Genomic DNA, 20484 nt, shown 5'->3' on the forward strand with positions numbered 1-20484 from the left:
TACTCCCCGTGTTCATAGACTAGGTGTCTGCGAGGGAGCTCACCCGAAGCTGTCTCCATTCTGAATAAAGCTGTTGCGAGCAATGTGTGTTGGTGTTTGCTCCCTACTTGCTCTGGCTAATGAGTAACAGGATCCATAAGCAATTGAATTGTCCTCTCTCTAGTCGTTGGGCACTGCATGGAGTTGGGGTCTAACAAAATGGATCAGAAATAGCCTTCACTTGAATTAGCATAACTTTAAAATGTGTAGAGGGTACTTATCATGGGTTAAAACCCTTTAAAGAGTGAATGTTTCCATTTTAATAGTCTTTATAATGGTTTAAAAGTAACTTGTAACCACCTTAAGTCACACTGCCATAGTTTCTCTGTAACTAAAGTTCTTATTATACTTATAACCAAATCATTCTATCCCACCCCAAAGTCTACCCCAAGCCTACCACAAGGCAAAAGTAGAGTTTTCTGAGTGTGCTCAAAAGGAAAGCATGAGGCAAATGTATCCATGCAGGCAGAAACAGGATCTACTCTCTGGATCAGTGCCAAAAACTGTAATTACTGCCATGTAAGTATCATTTAGGCAGATAAAAGTAAAATAAGATTTGTGGCAGAGTTTTTCTTTGTTCTCCATTGTTTTGTACTAATAAGGACAGATTGCATGCAAACATAATCTTTTTACTTTTTTCCAATTATTATAGAAGGGGAACTACTTGACCTGGTTTTCATTAAGCACTTGAGACAGTGGTTAAGTTCAACTGTACTCATTATATCTGTAGTTTGATCATATTATGAAGCTGAGTTGATTTATTTCTTCCCTCTATATAGTACTGTAAATCAATTATCAGGCTATGTTTGGTTACCAAAGAACGTAATTCAATTACATTGCATTGGTCTTCTACCCATCCCAAGGGGTGACCCTGTCAGATAGGATGCAAAACATCCAGGGGGTGGAAGATGGGCCTACAATTGACATAGATCAAGTAAGGGAACACCTTGAGAGGCTCAACATCCAAAAGTCTGCGGCCCCAGACAGAATACACCTGAAAGCCTTGAAGAAGCTGGTGGACATCATAGCACACCCTCTGGTGAAGATATTTGACAACTCATGGTGCTTGGGAGACGTACCAGAGGACTAGAAAAAAGGCAACCTCATCTCCTTCTATGACCAGGTGATGCATTGCCTGGACAAGGGAGATGAGGTTGATGTCATATATATGGATTTCAAGAAGACCTTTGACTTGGTCTCTCATGATGTCCTCATGGATAAGCTGGAGAACTGTGGCCTCGACCATCTCATGGTCTGATGGCTGGGGAGCTGCTTCCAGGGTTGGACACAAAGAGTATTAGTTGATGGAAGCAAATCAACTTGGCGCAAGGTGACCAGTGGTGTCCCTCAGGGCTCAGTGCTCAGGCCAGTACTCTGCAACATCTTCATAAATTATCTGGATTCGGGCATCAGATGCGGACTGGTAAAGTGTGTGGATGACACTACACTATGTGGGAAGACAGTCACACTGGAGGATAGGCTGAAGATACAGGCTGACCTAGACAGACTCACAAGGTAGGACAACCAAAACTTGATGGCATTAAATGCAGGGAAGTTCAGGGTGTTCTACCTTGGGAGGAAGAACCAGCATCATACTTATAAGCTTGGCAGTGCTACATTTGCTAGCACCATGACTGAAAGAGGCTTGGGGGTCTTGACTGACCACAAGACAAACATGAGCCACCAATGCAATGTCATAGCCAGCAAACCAAACCAAACTCTGGCATTTATCCACCAATGCATCTCAAGCAAAACCAGTGACATAATCCTTCTTCTCTACTCAGCCTTAGTAAGGCCACAGCTAGAGTACTGCATCCAGTTTTGGGCCCCCCCTTTCAGAAGGAATGTGGTTAAGCTTGAGAGAGTTCAAAGGAGAGCCACCAGCATGATCAAAGGCCAAGAGAGCAAGCCTTGTGAGAAGAGGCTGAGAGACACGGGACTCTTTAGCCTGGAAAAGAGAAGCATGGGAGAACTTGGTAGCACCCTATAAGTATATAGGGGGGGGGGTGCATCAGGACTTGGGAGAATGAGTTGTTCACCAGGGCTCCCCAAGGGATAACAAGGTCTAATGGCCACAAACTTCCAGAAGGCCAATTTAGACTGGACATAAGAAAAAACTCCTTTACAGTACAAGTGTCCATGGTCTGAAACAGACTCTTCCCAGAGCTGGTGAAAGCACCTACTCTGGACTCATACAAAAAGCCTTTGGATGCATATCTTGCTGGGATCATTTGATGTCAGCAGACTTCAAGCCTATGGCAGGGGGGCTGGACACGATGATCTCACAAAGTTCCTTCCAGCCCCAGTCCAGATGTCTATGAATCTATACTTAACATTAAGGCACTGATTTATATATGAAAAGGTGCCTTAACTTAAACTAGCCCACATAATCAATATAATATGTGATGCTTGCACTAAGGAGAAGAACAAGAAAAACATTTACAAGATTATAATCAGACCAAGAACATGAAATGTAAAGAACACATATGCAGAAAAGCCAGCATTGTTACCAAAAATAGGAAAAAGGCAAGAGAAATGTGAATTATGCTCACTGCAACAGTATGGTAGGTGTTGGTTCACGATGATGGTTGTGGATCCTTTGTTACTCAGGATTGAAGAAATTGGAAATATATTTTTTGTACTCCAAGCAATATTAAAGGTATACACTTGGATATAACCCAACTGGTGATTGGATATTATAATCTGCCTTTGATTGAAGGAGGTTTGTATCTTGATCATACAGGTGTACATATATTAGAGCAGCAGATGTCAACATGATTGATAAGTTTTATGGTTACCTTGAGAAGACAGTCATTAAAACATCAAGCAAAAATATCATCATTCTAATCAGGGGCATAAATGCAAAACTTTTAAGTGGAAGTCTCAAAAAAGTGATGGGAAACAATGGTCTGATTTCATAAAAAGAGAAAGGAAGGCATTTATAATTTAATTCTACTGTTCTAATCACTCATTCTTTGCAAACACTATCATCATCCAGTATACACATTTATACAAATACATTTATACACCTGATGGCACAGAAAAAAAGATTTTTCTGAGAGTTGAATGTCAAATGTAGAAAGCCTTTCCTGAATACAAGCAATGGCTGAGAACAACTCTTAGCTTCTAATATAAAACCAAAAATCATAAAAGGTAAAACAGTTGGCAGACCCATTGCATCAAGTATAGCCCAGAATTTACAAAAACTCCCTGGCTTTTGATCAAAATACATTTGAAGTACTCATAGGTTAAAGAAAACATCCTAAATTAATATGATAAATTCCCAGTCATGAATGCACATATTTCATAAAATTGTACATTTTTAAAAATCATTCTGTATATCTATTAACACTGCTCTTTACTTGGGCTATAGTTACTTCTGATAACATCTCTTAGCTCTACAGCTTTACAGCCTTCTTTCCATTAAGTGAGTATTTTCATTTGTATAATAGTTAAGCAAAAGTAATTGTTTAACCAGTTATTTATCTTAGGCTGTATCTGATTCTTTCCCAGACTTAAGGAAAGACCCAGATCTCTCCCAACCATAAAGTTGGCCCAATTAAAAACATTACAAAACAACTCTAACTGCTTGTATCTTCACTGAACCAATGCAGGTACAACAACACTATTAAAAAATAAAAAGCACCTGCCATTTCATTTTCCAAGCACTCCAATCCCACTGATGTATTTTAGGCCTTTGAAAAAGAACCTCTGGATTCTTAGGTAGAAGAATGCCAAGTTCCTAGTTACAGATTGACCTTAAGAGTGAGCTGGGCATTGAGAAGTTTATCACTGGCAGAAATGAAGTGAAGTGAAGTGAAGTGCTTCTGGGACTGCAAAGCACAATTTTAAAGCACCTAAAGCACTTGAAGTTAAAAAAGTAACGTAAGTAAGGAGCGTGAATGCTTCTAGGGTTAGGCAATATGATCACATAGTTTCACATAAGCATCTAAATTCCACCTAAGTCCCATTTTAGTTGTCTAAAGTGTGTTTCTGATCAGTGTAATTTGCTCAAGGACCAGCAAGTTAGTGACATGGTTTAGCTTAGTGCTTAGAAGTTGCTGATCACCTGTTCCATGATCAATCCATCAAACCATGCTGCATAGAAAAGCACATCTCCAGCTGTTATGAAACGCAAGCCATTGCAAGAATTAAAAGGAACCAGCTGTCTAGTGCCCCTGAGAAGTTTGAATAGACCCACATTTTTCTACACAATCATGCTGTAATTACATATCACCCCAGGTGTTCTCAATATGATTACTCCTATAAAACCAAGAGTGAGGCATGCACAGTCTATTCAGCTGCACAAAAAATAATGAAGCAGCAGGGATTCTTTCCTCTTTTCCTATATAAACCCCACCAAAGAAGCACATGCAATCTGTTCCCTGGGACTACTTAGGAAGTCCTTATCTGACAGGAATCCAGTTAATACTTGTAATAAGTAGACTATACCATGAAGCTTTTTTGAAGTGTATTTGCAACCATTGCAGTCCATAATATTTCTCTACTGATGACATTATATTTGCTTAATAAAGATGTCAATGATATTGCAATATCACATACAAATGATAACCATTTGTATACTGTTTAACATTATACATCTTGTCAAGGTTATATATGCAAATTCTGTAATACTACAGTGATGGGTTTTAGCATAACACAATAATAGATGTAAGTCTTAAAATAGTGCTAAATGTTAGGAATGTGTATTATATATTATTATTAATGTGTAAACTTCTGTACTAAGCTCTTCAGGGACATTTAGAGATGGATTCTGATCTTAGTTTCAGTAGTGGGATTTAGGTATTTTTAGAATCAGGCCCATTAGGGGCCATATTAATTCCTGGCCTCATGTAGGTGTGAGGGGAATGGTGGGACAGGAGGCCTCAAGAACCTTACTTTACTGCATAGCCAACCTAGTGAAGAATGGGGCAAGCAGCCAACTTAGCAGAAGACCCCAATTAGGTGGTTCACAGGACTGGATGTGTTCAAATCACTAGGACCCGAGGGACTCCACCCACGGGTAATGAAGGAATTAGTGAGTATCAGAGCTGAACCACAAGAAAGGATATATGACCACTCATAGTGCTTGGGTCAGGTCCCGGAGGATCGGAAGAGGGCCAATGTCATCCCAATCTTTAAGAAGGGGGGGAAGGAGGATCTGGGAAACTATAGACCACTCAGCCTTACCTCTATCCCTGGGAAAATCCTTGAAAAAATTATCAAGGAACACATCTGTGGGAGGCCGCTGGCTAATGAGATGTGGAGGGGTAACCAACATGGGTTTATAGCAGGCAGGTCCTGCCTGACTAATCTAGTTTCTTTTTACGACAAGGCCACCAGATGTTTAGATGTACAAGTCAAGGTGTTATCTATCTGGACTTCAAGAAGGCTTTTGACATGGTATCCCATACCATCCTTATTAATAAACTGAGGGGATTTGCCTTGGATGATTATATGATAGAATGGGTAGCAAACTGGCTCAGGGGTCACACTCAGAAGGTGGTGGTGGATGGGTTAGTGTCAACCTGGAAAGATGTATGCAGTGGAGTCTCTCAGGGTTCAGTTCTGGGGCCTGGGCTGTTCAACATCTTCATCAGTGATCTGGATGATGAAAACCAGGATACTTGGTCTTAAGTCTTATGTATAGCCTTGTGTCTAGGTGCTAGGTACATAGCCTCATAGCTCCAGTTTCTGGCACTTCCATGCAATTTGGAAATCAGAAGAGCCTATTTCCTCAGTAAGCTGCACTCAGGCCAGGCAGCTCCCCATGAGGGAATAAAATTGAGAGTTTGTTGATAGACTTTCAAAATAATAGTTTGAGAAGAACGACAACTGCAAGTGTTAAACAGAGGAGGTGGGCTTCCTAGAAGAGAAGGGTGACCCACCTTCTTTTTAGCCCAGTGGTTAGGGCACTTGCCTAGTAAGGAGACCTAAGCCAACCCTACCTAGAGAGAACTTAAACCTGTAATTCCTGTGTCCTAGCAAAGTTCTCTAACTACCAGACATAGGCTATGTTGGACTAGGCTAACTTAAATACATGCAACACAGATTTAATAAGTAGTCTGAATAGTAACTACTAATTAATGCAACAGATAAATGTGTATTTAGTGGGCCTACCTTCTGTATAGATATTTAAATTAGAAGGCTGGTGGCTTGACCACTTTTGGTTTGGCCAGCTAAGTCATTGAACTAACAGTGAGGTAGGATGTCCAGCAGGCCACAAAGAAGAAATAAAGTAAAAGACTCAAGGAAAAATTAACTACTGTATTGTAAAGGAAACAAAAACTTTGGATATAACAGCTGTAATATAAAATACAGTATATATGTATATATATATATATATATATATATATATATATATATACACACACAAGAACAAACAATACACAACTACATTTGATAATACTAGAAACACTGAAAACTGAAAATGCCAATCTAATAACTGAGTCTTGCTAACTTAGAGGGGTGAACTATACAGCTGGCACAGTAAGCAACTGGTTGAAGCAAACAGCTTCACTTCAGACTCTCCTTCTCACAGATACTCTCCAGTCCCTTAGGGCCTTTCTACACACAACAAAATTGGCCTTTAAAGTGGTTTAAATGCCCTTTTACACTGTTTTAATGGCCTTCCTATTTGTACACTCGGTGGTGTATTCCACTTTAAGTGACTTTGTAACATAGCAAGATAAAATCCCTCAGGTGTTTTAGTTTGCTCCTAACAAAGTGCAACAGTGCACATGGTGCTGGAAGCCAACATGGAAGCCGACATGCTTGGGGAAACTCAGGCTTGGTGGACTTCTAGTACCTCATGCACTGTCCCCGCTGCGTTCTCCCACCACCAGCACACCCAGCCGCCCTCCTGCCACCTTGCTGCTCTGCCCCAGGGACAAGCCAGCCATTCCCAGGCAATCTCAGGCATCAGGAAGGCAGTGGGGATGGTGCAGGGGTGCTGGAGCTTACCTTCCTCTCCCACAGTGTGGGTGAGGGGCTGGGGTGAGCTGCTGGTGGGCCGAGCAGTCCCTGAGCTGTGGAGGACTCCGGTGCTTCTGTCCATGGTGGCAGAAACCCCCAGGCAGCACCCATCTGCTGCCACCTGGCTTTGGTGGTTCCGGGGGGCCTCCACAGCCACAGGTGGAAGCACCAGGCCCCGTGCAGCCCCAGGGCTGTGTGACCTGGCAGCAGCCAGTGCAGGCAGGCTCGACTGGGAGAAAAAAAAAAAATCAGCGAGGACCTGGATCTTATTTTTTTCTCCCACAGCATGCCTGCCTGCCTGAGATGCATGGGTCCTAGTGCTTCCCTGTGCAGCTGCAGTGTCCCCCAGGATGGCCCGGGCCAGTGCCAGTGGGCAGGTGCTGTCTGGGGGGTGCTGCTACTGTAGAGGGAAACACTGGGGTCTCCTGCAGCTCAGGGACTGCTTGGCCTGTTAGCCATTTTTACCACCAGCCTCCCACCACAGGAGAGTCAGGTAAGCTCTAAGGATTGGGCCCCCTAACCCTTGTGTATATGCAATGGGGGTTTAGCTTGTTTTAGTTCTCCCTACATTGAAATGGTGAAAACGGTGGGTTTTTAAAAACCCACAATTTCAATTTAGGGAGCGCTAAACAGAACCAAACTCCCATCGCATGTACAAGCACCCTAATTCTTTAAATGTCCTAACAAATATGTTCAATCTTAAGTGCACTCTGCAAATCTCACATTCCAATCCTCCTCTCAAACACATGTAGAAACTTCCAGAGTTCCTAGGATATGTCCAAAGGTAAGTATTTACCTTCACAATACTTCACAAGTGTTCACAGAGCTAAGTATTTCTCTCTAAAATATTTGCTCAGTCTTTAATAGGATCTTTGCAGCGATAAAGTATTTAGCTTCAAAGCCCAAGCCAATTTTAAGATGAGCTCTTCAAGCAGGACTAGACCCTGAGCTCTTGCTGTCCCAAGAGTCAAAGTTCCTTTGATTATCAGGTGCTTGTACTGCTTTTCTAAGCATGGAGTCACCAGTTCACATCTCCCAGGGTTCAAATTACACTTTGGCTCTTGGCGGGGGGGAAAGAGATTTGCAAAAAAAAATTAAACCAGATCATTAACAAGTCCACCCAAGTGAAGGAGCAAACTGATCAGAGACCTCCTCCAGGTTATGATTTTCAAATCTTACATGAGGGCTCTCATGTCAGCCCCCCTGAGCTCCCCATTAATTTACACTCTGCCCAAATCACAATTCACAACAACCAACCAAAAAAGAAAACCCTTCTCAAGCTGAGCTCAGGGGCCTACTGTAGGATCCATTCACCAATGCTTGTGATCAATCATGAACCATCCTCACCTGCCGATCATTCACATTGATATTTCTCACTCATACTAATCAGTCATATTGTCAATCACCTCAAAAATTACAGAAACATTTTCCTGTTAATCATAATAATTACCATCACTTCTAAATCACTACCACACATGGTCACTCTTGGCAGTTACCTTGCATAGTGAAAAAGTCAACTTTATGGGAATCTTCTTAGTCTCCATCCAACTACAGATGCCACAAGTTACTCAGAATCCCTAACATTCTTAAAAGGAGAGGCATTATACACTAACTTCTAAGCAAAACTCACCCCAGTAATTAGACATTACTCAAAGCCCAGTCTAACCCTTCTCTTGAAACCGGTCCAGAGTGCCGTCTAGAGAGGGTCTATGGCTCAGTAAGCTGGAACACAGGGGGCTCTGGTTCCAGACTGGACCACTTCTAATAGGGTTGGTGCTATATTTATGTGGTGGGCCAGCTTTAGGGAGAAGTTTGAACAGTGCTCACATCATTTTTTAAACTGTAGCCTGGTTGTTGAAGCACTTTTCTAAAAGCAAGAGATGTAAGTTGAAACCCTTTTTGTGTAAAAAAGGCCTAGAACTCAGCTCTACTGCTCCCTAGACAAGTTACCTATGTAAGGTTATCAGGCAGAATGACCCTTCTTCCCTGTTCTATTTTGAATAGGTAAGTGTGTAAGGTAATCCCATTCTGGTACAGTGGGTGAGGGAAAAATTCAAAATTGTGTGTTAGTGCCTAACTTCAGTTCTTCAGCTGCTTACATATCAGTGGGTATGCAGTAGGTGCATAAAGGGGAAATAGGATCTGACCCTAAGTGACTTTCTCTGGGCTGCACAAAGATACCTAGCTCTAATTAAGATTCACAGCCAAGAACCCTACTTTGGAGTTAGGCATTAGAACAATTACTTTAAAAATCAAAAGACGGACTTAAATGGTAGCACTGAATGTTTCAACCATGTACTAATATATGAAGGTATATATAGTACCTCTTATATACTGGATGATTCCATGCATCAAAAGAAAAATACTGCCCTTCACTAAGGGCACACCTACCTGTCAATGAGTGCAGAAGAAAGGAAGATGAAGAATAAAGGTCATTCCCTGTTCCTGCCAACAATTGGCACATCTTTATCATGAGGGATTTCTCTGATTAAAAAAAAAAAAAAATCATCAATTTTTGGATTGAAAAAAGTAACCCCAAATCCACATGTTTCCATGATTAAAATGAAAAATTATGAATATCTAACTATCTAGATATTGATATATCTATATATTGATATCTATATATCTATAGATATATAGTGGTGTTTCATTTTACTCATGGAAAAATGTGGATTTTGGGTTAACTTTTTTAAATGAAAATTGGGGATTTTTTTATCGGAGAAAACCAGGATCCCTACTTATCATAGATGTTTCAAGATAAGCATTAAAGCCCGAAGTACTAAAAATGGTCCTTCATTCACCAGGCATACAACAGTGAGGGGCTGCAAACCCATCTATATATTCAGCCTTCTGTACAATAATATTGGCTTGATAAAATGTTACTATAAGACTGAAAGTAAAACTGCACATTTCAGAGGTATTAATGGTTTGAATACATCTACAGCAAAACACTTTTCCATGCATTTCAAATTAAGCAGGTGAGTAGTCTTATGCATGAGATAGAAGCACATGCTGAATTGGGGGTAGATTTCAAATCCTATGAGAGATTTTCACAAGAAAAATTCCATACTGATTGCCACAATGCAAATAGAGAATTAAAAACATCTTCTGTATAATGGACATTTCACTGATATACATTTTAAAAATACTATATTTAAATACTATTTTTTAAAACTATTAGTTGTTGTAGGCTGAACACACTCTCCTTAAATTGGTATTTTGTTTGCAGTACTGTAAAAGTATACTGAGAAACAAAAAGAAAAAACTCTGTGACATCACTTTAGTTTCATATAATGCTAACCCTTGTGTGTCAGGGCACTGTTTGTTCCTGCCACTTTAAGACCTGGGGCCAAGCAGCCAGCACATGCTTAATTGCAGCAGCCATTTTAGAGCTCTGGCCACCCATAGAAACAGGGAATTTTGCTGCTGGCTGGAGGTGCAGCAACATTACTGGGCTGTGCAGCTTCATGGGATACTTTGGCGGTAAGGGAAGAGCTGTAGGGGATGGTCAGGAGGCTTTTGGTCCTAGGCATGACCTAAAGCTGCACCCTGCTGGAAGTGGGTGTCCTGGTGGGGCTCAGTGGCATAGGAGCCCCCAGGAAATGCCAGACCAGTTACCACCATGGTGAAAAGCGGGTTGGGGTGCCTTAACCCCACTTCCCACAACTGGGTGGGTTACCCCCTTGTAGGGTCCGGAAGGTGGATCCCAGCAAGAGAGTAGGGCCATAGACTCAGAAACCTGTCTTGACATCTCCTGACTGGTCAATGCTGGGGCCAGAACTGGAAGGGTCGAGGGGCCAGGGGCCCACCATGAGGGATGCCCAGAGCTGAGGGCCTGGGTTTCTGACTGGCCTGGAGGTGAGGCCAGGGGCAGTGTAGCCAAAGGTCCCAAAGGGACCACACCCATAAGGGGAAGCAGCTCAGGATGCTATGCAGCCTACAATGAAAGCGGAATAGGCCGCCTGAGCAGGGGGATCCAGGTGGGGTTCAAACAGTATGATTCTGGGGCCCAGAGTGGGACTGGCGATGTTGACAACAGAGGATGCCATCTGCAAAGCATGGGCTGCAGTGTAGGGGAGGTACGGAGCCACAGATAGAGTTGCCTGGCATCGGGGCAAGAAATGGGCAGTCTCCCGCTTAATTAACAATAATTAATTATCATCAAGGTGTGGTGGGCAAGAATGTGGGTGGTTAGCCCAGGAACAGGTGGGTGAGTTAAAGTCAGATTGGCTCTGAGAAGGCCCCCCTGTTACACCTTGATTATTTTGGACAAAAAAAAACACAACACAAAGAAGGGAAACAAACAGCTTGCAGGAACATGTTACAAGGAATTAAAAAGCAATGCAAATAATTTAAAGAACAAGAAGAAAGGTATCTTAAATAGAATGTATTTTAAAGTTTTCAGGGAGGATATTTAAATGTATTTATGGCTATCAAATTTAAATCAGAACAAATATAAACAGTTGACATCTCATAATTTGGATGCCACCATAGCCTTTTGGCTTCAATAGCATCTAGTAGTAACCACTGAATCATCTCCCACTGAATAGAAAATATCAACAGAGTTTTATCCTTTTTAATTTACAGTAGCAGGATTACTACATTCCTGCTTCTGCATGTACTCGGAGACCATTTTTAACATTTTTAAGACCTGGGTGACATTATTTGAAGTATCACTGATACGTACTATATAAGTAATTGCAGGAGTTGCCTCAACACTGAAATTGATGTAAGCAATAAAAGTGACTATACTTTTTAAATATAGGTTATTAAACTTTTGAAAGTCTTTCCTTTGCAAATCATTTTTATTTTTACATTAATATAAACGATAGAATGGCACCTTGGTATAAAATATTTTAAGAACTTCTTAATTTAGCACACTCTGATTAAAAAAAGGGAAGCTGATTCACTACAATAGAGAAGTTCTACTAGAAGAAATACTATATTTCTAATTAGTTTCTGATCGTATATTAGATATTTCTGCTTACAAAATGAGTTCCCTGCTGTATTTTATTATGGGAGGAATAAATGATGTGAATTACTTCAGTTCTGTAGTGAAAATGCTTAAGCAAATGTATTTTGTCATTTGATAAAATTTCCATATTACAAAAAACGGATGAAGCACACTGAAAAAACAGCCAATGGAAATTAAGGGTTTCATGCTGGAACTGATTTGTGACATCCCATTCAGCACTTAAATCATATTAATATCTCAGGACCTAGACATCTCCTTTAAGTATTACAATTTCAGTACATTTTGGATCAAACTCTGAAAGCAGTGATAGCAAAACATCAAGCTTAACTTTTTAATTTGCCTTCTCCTTGATTATTGGCTTATAACCCTTCTTACATTTTATTCATGTGGGTCCTTCATTTTTCATGCCCTTATGTGACAAGATATTCAGCAGAATCTGCAGATACATTGGAATCTGACAGGGCTACTTGCAACCTCTGGGCTATCAACCATGTGCCTTAGCACCCAGTCCACCTCAGCCTCCTATTCATGTGGGTGAACTTCAGAAGAATGAAGTGAGAGTGTCTTCACAAAGGTGGATAATCTGCCCTCTTCACCCTTCTGCGTATCCAACCCTTTCTGCATATCTGTATGTTGCTAATCCAATCCTTTCTGCATATCTGTAAGACTACAGTCTGAAGGCCTTGTAACACATTACACTTAGCACGTGCTAATTTTAATTGGAGTTAAAATTGGCATGGACTTTGAGCAGTCACACATTAAGGGTTAATGCCCTCTTGTGACTGAATGGCACCTAAGGGCTGCCATGATGTCCTCTATTGGGCACCTTGATACTGCTTCAGCTCCCTGCTTCCTGGCCTGCCACACTTTGATGTTAAAAGTTAAAGAGGGTAGGCTGTCCTCCAAGGGTGGTGGACCTAGGGTGCTCTCTCTCTGTCTCTCTGTCTCTGTTTCCTTGTTTCCTCAGGCCCTAGTTGCCTTATGGGCTATTTTTTTAACCTTCTTCCACCCCTATAGCCATGCCTGTGCATCACAGAAGTTACTCTGTCAGCAGTTCAGTCCTTTCTATAGAGTTCTCAGCTCTCTTGGCTTTAGCCTCCCATTTTACTCTGGCTGCAGGCCATTGTTTCAGGCCCAACACTCTTGGCCTCAGCCCTCTCTGTATCTCCAGGCCTTTCAGCCCTATCTTGTGCCCAGCTCCTGGTTTCCCTGTAGCTCCTGAGGGAGCAAGCAGGGAATAGGAACATCCCTACCACCACCACTCTCTAGGCTGGGCTCATCTCAGACAACTGCCATGGCTCAGCTGCAGTAGGAGGAAGGTTTGCCTTCCCTGCTTGCTCCCCTGGGACAGTGCCAGGAGCTGCAGGTGAGCCACGAAGGCTGGGGAGTCAGAGGGGGAACCCAGGGTGCCTCCTCCCCAGGGGCAAGGAGGGAGCTTGGAGCTGGCAAGTGCCTGGAATGCAGGGGGAGTGGGGATTTTTCTCTCTAGTTATTTTCCTGTCTGCCCCCACTGTCACTGTGGGGGGAGATAAAGCAGCTGGGAGTGGTGCCTCCTGCGATGTTAGACAACAGGCTGCTTTTGGGCCTGGGGAACAGTTGCACATGATTTCAACACGAGTTACCCAGAACCAGTAAAAGATAATTCTCAATAGAAGAGGATTACCTCCTGAGCCCCTTTCCCCCTTCCTCTCTCAGGATATCTATATCTTCTATGTCTATAGGCATATTATAGACTGGTATTTCATTTTAATCATGGGGAAAATGTGGATTTGGGATTATTGCTTTTTTTTTTTTTTTAATTAAAAAATGGGGATTTTTTTAAATCGGAGCAAACCAGGATCCCTGCTAATAACACTGCACAGTAGGCTATTTGCATGATTTTTTACAGCCATGTTACTGCACAGTATTACTAGGCTAATGGGCAGTAAATGTCTCATCTAGCTGCACCCACAGAGATATATTTTCCCTCAGATTACTACATATCTTCTGTAGTAGGGATCATATAAAAACAATAAACATTACTTTTTCTTTCTGAATAGCATTTTTTTGCACTAGAATACACCAGATTAAACCAAGTCCCAGTCATCTCTGTAAAATATCTCTAGAAAGAAACATTTGGACTCCCATAAGATTCTTCATCCCCATTATCCCATTAGAATTTATATGTGTTGGACACTGCTGTCGCTATCAGTACTCAGTATATACACCTTTTTAGAACAAAGTAAAAATTATACCAGTTTACTAAGTGGTTTTCTTTCCTAGGTATGAGCAAATGATTTGTTTCCACAGGAAACTGCAGAGTTTCCCTTATAACGCACTACTTTTCCCAGTCAACGCATATACCCCTTCCAACATGGATTTATTACTGGCAAAGGAAGGAACCTGTTGCTAATATATGAGGATTACTTCACTACTAATAAAGGTTCTTAATTTTTCTGTCTTATACCTCCATTTTCCTGTATATTACTTACTACCACTTAGCAACATCTAAGGCACCAATCTTAATATAATGCTACTCATAGTTATTCATAATATCAACGTCCCATTTAACTACAGATTGCATTATCCATTACTATGTTTTTATACCCATTAGCGCTCAAGTGCCAAATTTAACTTATATTCCTTACCAGGCTCTCACTCCTGATTTGTTTTTGTTTTGTTTAGTTTTTTTTATATACACATTGAGTTAAATTTTTTTTCTGAAAAAACGCCCTTCTACCCATAGCCATTTGGACCTGTTATTCTCACATCATGTAGCAGCCCTTAAAATCTTATATCTTATTCTTTCACTGGCTGTTTCATAACTTGATGCCTCTCTAGGTCTTGTGGTCAAGGGTGTCATTCTCTTTGCACACTATTTTTTGTTCTCAAATGATCAAAATTCCATCTCAGATAAATACAGAGCCATTTTAGTGCAATCTTTAAAAAAAAGAAAAGAAAAACAGACATCAAATCTGGCTTTCCAGTTTCTAGGCATTTTCTGCATCTTCTAAAAGAAAAACTTATAAAAGCATCTTTAGCACAATAAGGTGCAAATCTACCCTGCCCTGAGCACACCAGTGGCTTTCTTTTTCAATTTGTTCCTGTTCTATACCTGGAAATCTGTTCAAATCAATTCCTGGAATTGTATGTATAACCATAAGGAATGTTTTTGCACAAAAGAAAAACTAGCTACTTTGTTTTGTAACATGACAAAGGAAACAAATTTATGTGAACACAATGTTTTCTCAGAGTTTCCACAATAAAAATGTGTTTAATGAACACAAAACAGGAAGGCTAGATCAGACTCATCTTTCCCATAGTGCCTATACTCAAGGGCTGTATTTTTCACTCCTTGTAGAGGCAAAACTCATATAGGCTCCTAGATTTCAGTCCACACAACTCAAAGGTCCTTGTCTGGACTGCAGAAGAGAAAGGTAATGGATCCTTTAATAATTCCTTTTCAAGTGTTAAGAGACTGAGTACTAAAGAAAGGCAAAGACATTGACTACGTTGATGGAAGGCTAGTGGGATACAAGTAAATCACTGACTCCTTTGCATAGGTACCTTCAGCCCTAGTCTATGACCCCTCTAACAGCAGGATAATCAGCATACCCTATACTGGGGCAGCCCAAGAAGGGAGAGTTCAGACTGCAGCAGAGGCAAGGGATGCTGCTGTCTTTGTGTAAGTTCCCCCAACACAGGCTGTGGCATCAGTGCCAGCTCCCTAGAGGTTGTTATCTGGTACCTGGCGCTGGTGCCCTGCTACCTATCTCCTGAGTATGAGAACATAAGAACTGCCATTTACTGGGTCAAACCATTTGCCCCAGTATCCTGTGTCACAGTGGCAGAAAATAGATGCTGAAAAAGAGAGTGAACTGGGTTTGACCAGGGTTGTTTACACTGTTCCTCTCTCACTTGCAGTCACCAGCATCTAAGGTGTAAGAAGCTCTAATTCAGAGAATGTATTCCTAACTCCCATACACAATAGTAGGGCTGTGTGAAATTTTGCCAGTCATTTTGTTTCATTTCAGATTCCGACATTTCGACAGTCAAAACACTGAATCTGAAATGGAACGCAAAGCCCCAAAACAGGTCCAAAACAAAACGGGCCATCTGAAACATTTTGGAAATTTTCCAAAATGTTTGGGATGTTTCAGAGCTGCTTTGAATTTTGTGTTGGAGGCAGGCTTGCAGGGAAAGAGAGACTAAGTGGTGGGGAGAAAGACTGCTCTGATATTGACATCTGTAGCTGGCCAGTAACATGGCTCTGTCCCTGAGATCCCTTCCAATCCCAATGCTCTGGGGGAGGGACAGAGAAGCACCATAAAAAAGTTGTTTGTGAACTGCTGTATGCCATTTTGCAGCTCCATCTGTGAGTGTCTGGAGCAGCAGCAGAAACCAGCATCTGTAAGCTTGGCTTGCAGCTTGGTAGTGCCTTGTTACGCAGTTGTAGCCATTACCATTAATCCTTTCCTATTTACCCTTGCCTACCCTTCCTCAAAAATCCTGTTATATCTTCTTCTTATCCCCCCCCCCCCCCACACACACACACACACCAACAACAACAAGAAAGCACTGCTTTGCCTGGAAAACACTCAGTACACATACATTTATTACACACACAGATGCACATTTTTTTCCTGCACATGAAATATAAAGTGTGTTGGAAAGGCAGGTGCCAAGTCTTCTGGCTGGGGAGGGAGAGGGGGCAGAGAGAGAGCTGTAAGTTCCACCCTCCCCAACTTAGATGCAGTATCTTCCCTAGTACTATCATACATGAGGCTTCTGGTGTGAGTGGCAGCAAGGAGGTGGGACCAGTGCCTGCATCTGCACCCCCTCCAATAATACCAACCATAATAATAACCCCCAGCACCACCAGCATGACAAGCAGCACCAGCATGACTCCTCCACCCCCATTTCAGTTCTCAGCCTGAGCCTTCCAGTGCCAGAGGAGGAGCTGGGTCTGGAAGCAGGGGACCTGAGAGCCCTAGCAAAAGAAATTCTGGGGACTGAAGAGGATTCTGAGATTGTGCTTCACTCCCCTCCATGTTCTAATAGAGCCAGGTCTCCTTCTCCAGAAGGCACTTTGGAAGAGGTCATGAATGAATGGTGCTGCCATAGTCAGGGGGGGCACATGCCTCCCTGCGACCACTCCTGCCAACGACGGGGGTGGTCCCCCTCACTACCAATCCCACAATGGCTGCTCACTGCAGCTGATTGCTGCAGCTGCTTCTGGGAGTGGCTGCAGCAATCGGCCAGTGCTTGCAGGGGGGCACCGGCACTCCTGCAGCTGGTCAGAGGGTGCACCGGTGCTCTCAGGGGGTGCATGTGCACTCCCATGCACCCCCCACACATCACTACTGGAAGAGGTTGAGGTAGAGGTTGTGGAGGCAAGAGGCTCAGCTGAGTCCACTCCTGTTGTTGTGCCTCTGCCTGCTAAGGAGTGGGAAAGGGCAGGATCTGCACCTGAACACCAGAAGCAAAGGGGTAGTGTGGTATGGGATCATTTTGAGGTGGCAGATGATCCCAGGTATGGTATCTGTCTTCACTGCCAATGTAAGACCAGATGGGGAAAGTGGTGGAGGAGTCATCCATTTCAGAGTAGATATTAGCCTGGTGGTTTGGGTCTTCTCCTGGAAGATGACTAATGTGGGTTTGATTCCTCCTGGACTGAAAAATGGTATCCATGGTATAGTCAGTATATTTGCTTTTCTATGCTCTTTCTTTCATAATATGCGTAAATCCCCAATACAGCCCCCAAAATATTCAATTTTAAATTGAACTTCTGAAACACTACAGCACCATGGGGATGCTGATGCATCTTCACAGGTGCCACCCCTTAGCCCTTGCTCCTCCTCAGCCTGGTACCAGTGGGAGCATGCCCAAAAAGAAGTCCCCCTCTTGCTCCAAAGCTTCCATCCCCCCGAAGAAGAGGCAGGCCACCCTGGAACAGTAGGGGATAGGCAAGAACACAGGGGGACCCTTTGCAAAGGTGAGGAATATCACCCAGAGTATTGGGAAGATGCTTGCTCTGAATGGCCAGTCCTTCTCCCTAGTTGAGTGGCCAGGGTTAAGGTGGCTCATGGCATTTGTTGCCCCATCCTAACAAGTGCCCACATGCACCGTCTTCAGCAGGATGGTGGTGTCTTCCCTGTATGAGGCATGCAGGGAATACTTGAGGGAGAATCTACACAAGGCAGGTCTTCAGGTAGCCTTGCACTTCACTTTGGACATCTGGAGCAGCTGGGGTGGAGACCATGCCTGCATTAGGAGCTGGGGTAAATGGAGCTTTGTGGCTGGGGCAGGTTGTGGGACACCTGGAGCCTGGGTGGCTCATCCAGGGGTGTGGGGGAGCTCCTGCTAGTGTGCACACCCCAGTGGAGGCCCGGGGGGCACATACCTCCTGGTTTGTGGGGCAGAGACAGCTACTGCTGCAGGCTGGGCTCTTGGTCCTGTGTGTGGCAGGCACATGGCATTACACCACTTCTAGGGCAGTGGCAGTGGGGTGCAGAGCCCACTGTGCATTGGCAGCTGCCTCCACTGCATACACAGATCCAGGGGGCATGTGTGCCCTGGGTCTCTGCTGGGGTGCTTACAGTGGTGGGAACCCCCTGTGCCACTAGACGAGCTGCCCGGGCTCCAAGTGTCTCACAACTGCCCTGGCACCAGGGCCCTATTCACTCCTGCCCCCCTCCCTCCCTTACTGTGGGGGCCTCAATCTGGCCTTCCATGCCCCTTCCCTATGACACACTTACCTGCATGGGGGTAGTGTGTGGGTGTGTATGTGCAGACAGGTGCACGCACATTGAGGGCCCTCCTGCAATAATATTTTATCCCTCCTCCCTTTTCCAGATCTTTTATGAATATATTAAACAGCAGTGGTCCCAACACAGATCCCTGGGGCACCCTGTTGTTTATTTCTTTCCAGCAATAAATGTCTTGTGTAGATGCACCCTCTCAGTAGTAAGCTGCTTCCCTACAGTGGTAAACTTGCAGTCCTTGTTCTCTGCATATCTGATTTCTGCATGTCTGATTCTCAACAGCCAGCTGCAGTCTGCTACTTTAGGACCTCGCCTTGTTCAGTATCATTCTGCCAACCTGATCCCATCAATACCAACATGTTTCTTCCCTGTTCTATGTACTCTAATATGAATACTTACTCCACTGGTTATATGTTGGACTGGGGAATTCAGTGTCATTATCAATTAGGGCTTTCTTTACAGCTTCTTCAGAACTGGATGGAAGATGAGTAATTAGTTATCCATCTCATTTTTAATGTGATTAATCAGGAAAAAAGAAACAGTAAAATATGGAACAACCTGCAAACTATGTACATATGTAAAATGTATATATACTTATACTCTTTTTGTAGTTTCTATACAGAATATATTCAAATGGAAAGATGTTTGCCTGGACTGTATGTATGTATGCTTATAACTTATTTCTTTGCAACTAATTAGTTGGTCTCATAACAAATGTCACCTCTACCCCAAGAGTCTTGTCTGTCTATGCCTTTAGACCAACATGACTCCAACCAATATCCCTGTGTGCTTATAAACACTTGCATATAAATTATGCAATTGTTTATAAGCACATGGGGATATCTAGTCATATTAATGCCAGGAGTAAAATGGCCATACTCTGGCTCTTTCAATACTAGATTCATTTTCTTGGTGGTATTTGGTTGACAGTGTAAGCTACCTTACTTCTATTTAATATATACTAAGCCTTACTAGGCAAGTACCAAAAATAAAAATGAACTTTTTTTAAATTGTTAACCATTTTTATAATTGCCCACATTGTTAGATCTACATGTGTGCAAGCTGTGCACTATTTACTCTGTCATTTTTGTTATGTTTCCAGTACAGCAACACTTTAGACTTCTGTCTTCTACCTCTGAATGCACCCCCTCAGGTTATAGGTCTTTATTTATCTTCAACTGGAAACCTGTAGCTGTCCTAGATTTCCAGGCTACTTCACAAGATTCTAATGTACAGTAGCAACACACTACAGAAACAGTCTGCCGCTCATGTAGACACAGTTACTGTGTACACAATGTGATTATACAGCAGGCTAAATTGAGCTCATTTACTCCAAGCCTTCCTTTTGGAGCTGTGACCAGCGGTTAACATGATGGTGAAAAATATCCTTTTAAAAAAATGTTTAATCTTAACAGTAGGACCAAAGGCTATAAAAGATAGAGAGGTTAATCGCACATTGGCATATAGAACTTCCTATTTCAGCTAAAGTTTTAGGAAGTCCCATCTTATTCCTGACACTTCAACCTCCAAGATGGGGTTCCCCATAGCTCCAAACCTTCCCCCTTTGTGGAGCTCACTGCCCCAGTCACCTATATTCTCAATCTCAGGGTCAGGGACATTGACCCCGTTGTCTTTTCCCCATCATGCTCAAGAGTCTCAAGAGAGTAGGCCCCAACCCCAACGCTGGAGTCCTGTGTATTACAACCACCCCAGCTTCTGGTGTCAGGGGATGAAGTACTAAGTGTGCTGGAA

Source organism: Alligator mississippiensis, chromosome 1 (genome assembly GCF_030867095.1).
Source record: "Alligator mississippiensis isolate rAllMis1 chromosome 1, rAllMis1, whole genome shotgun sequence".
Classification (NCBI taxonomy): domain Eukaryota; kingdom Metazoa; phylum Chordata; order Crocodylia; family Alligatoridae; genus Alligator; species Alligator mississippiensis.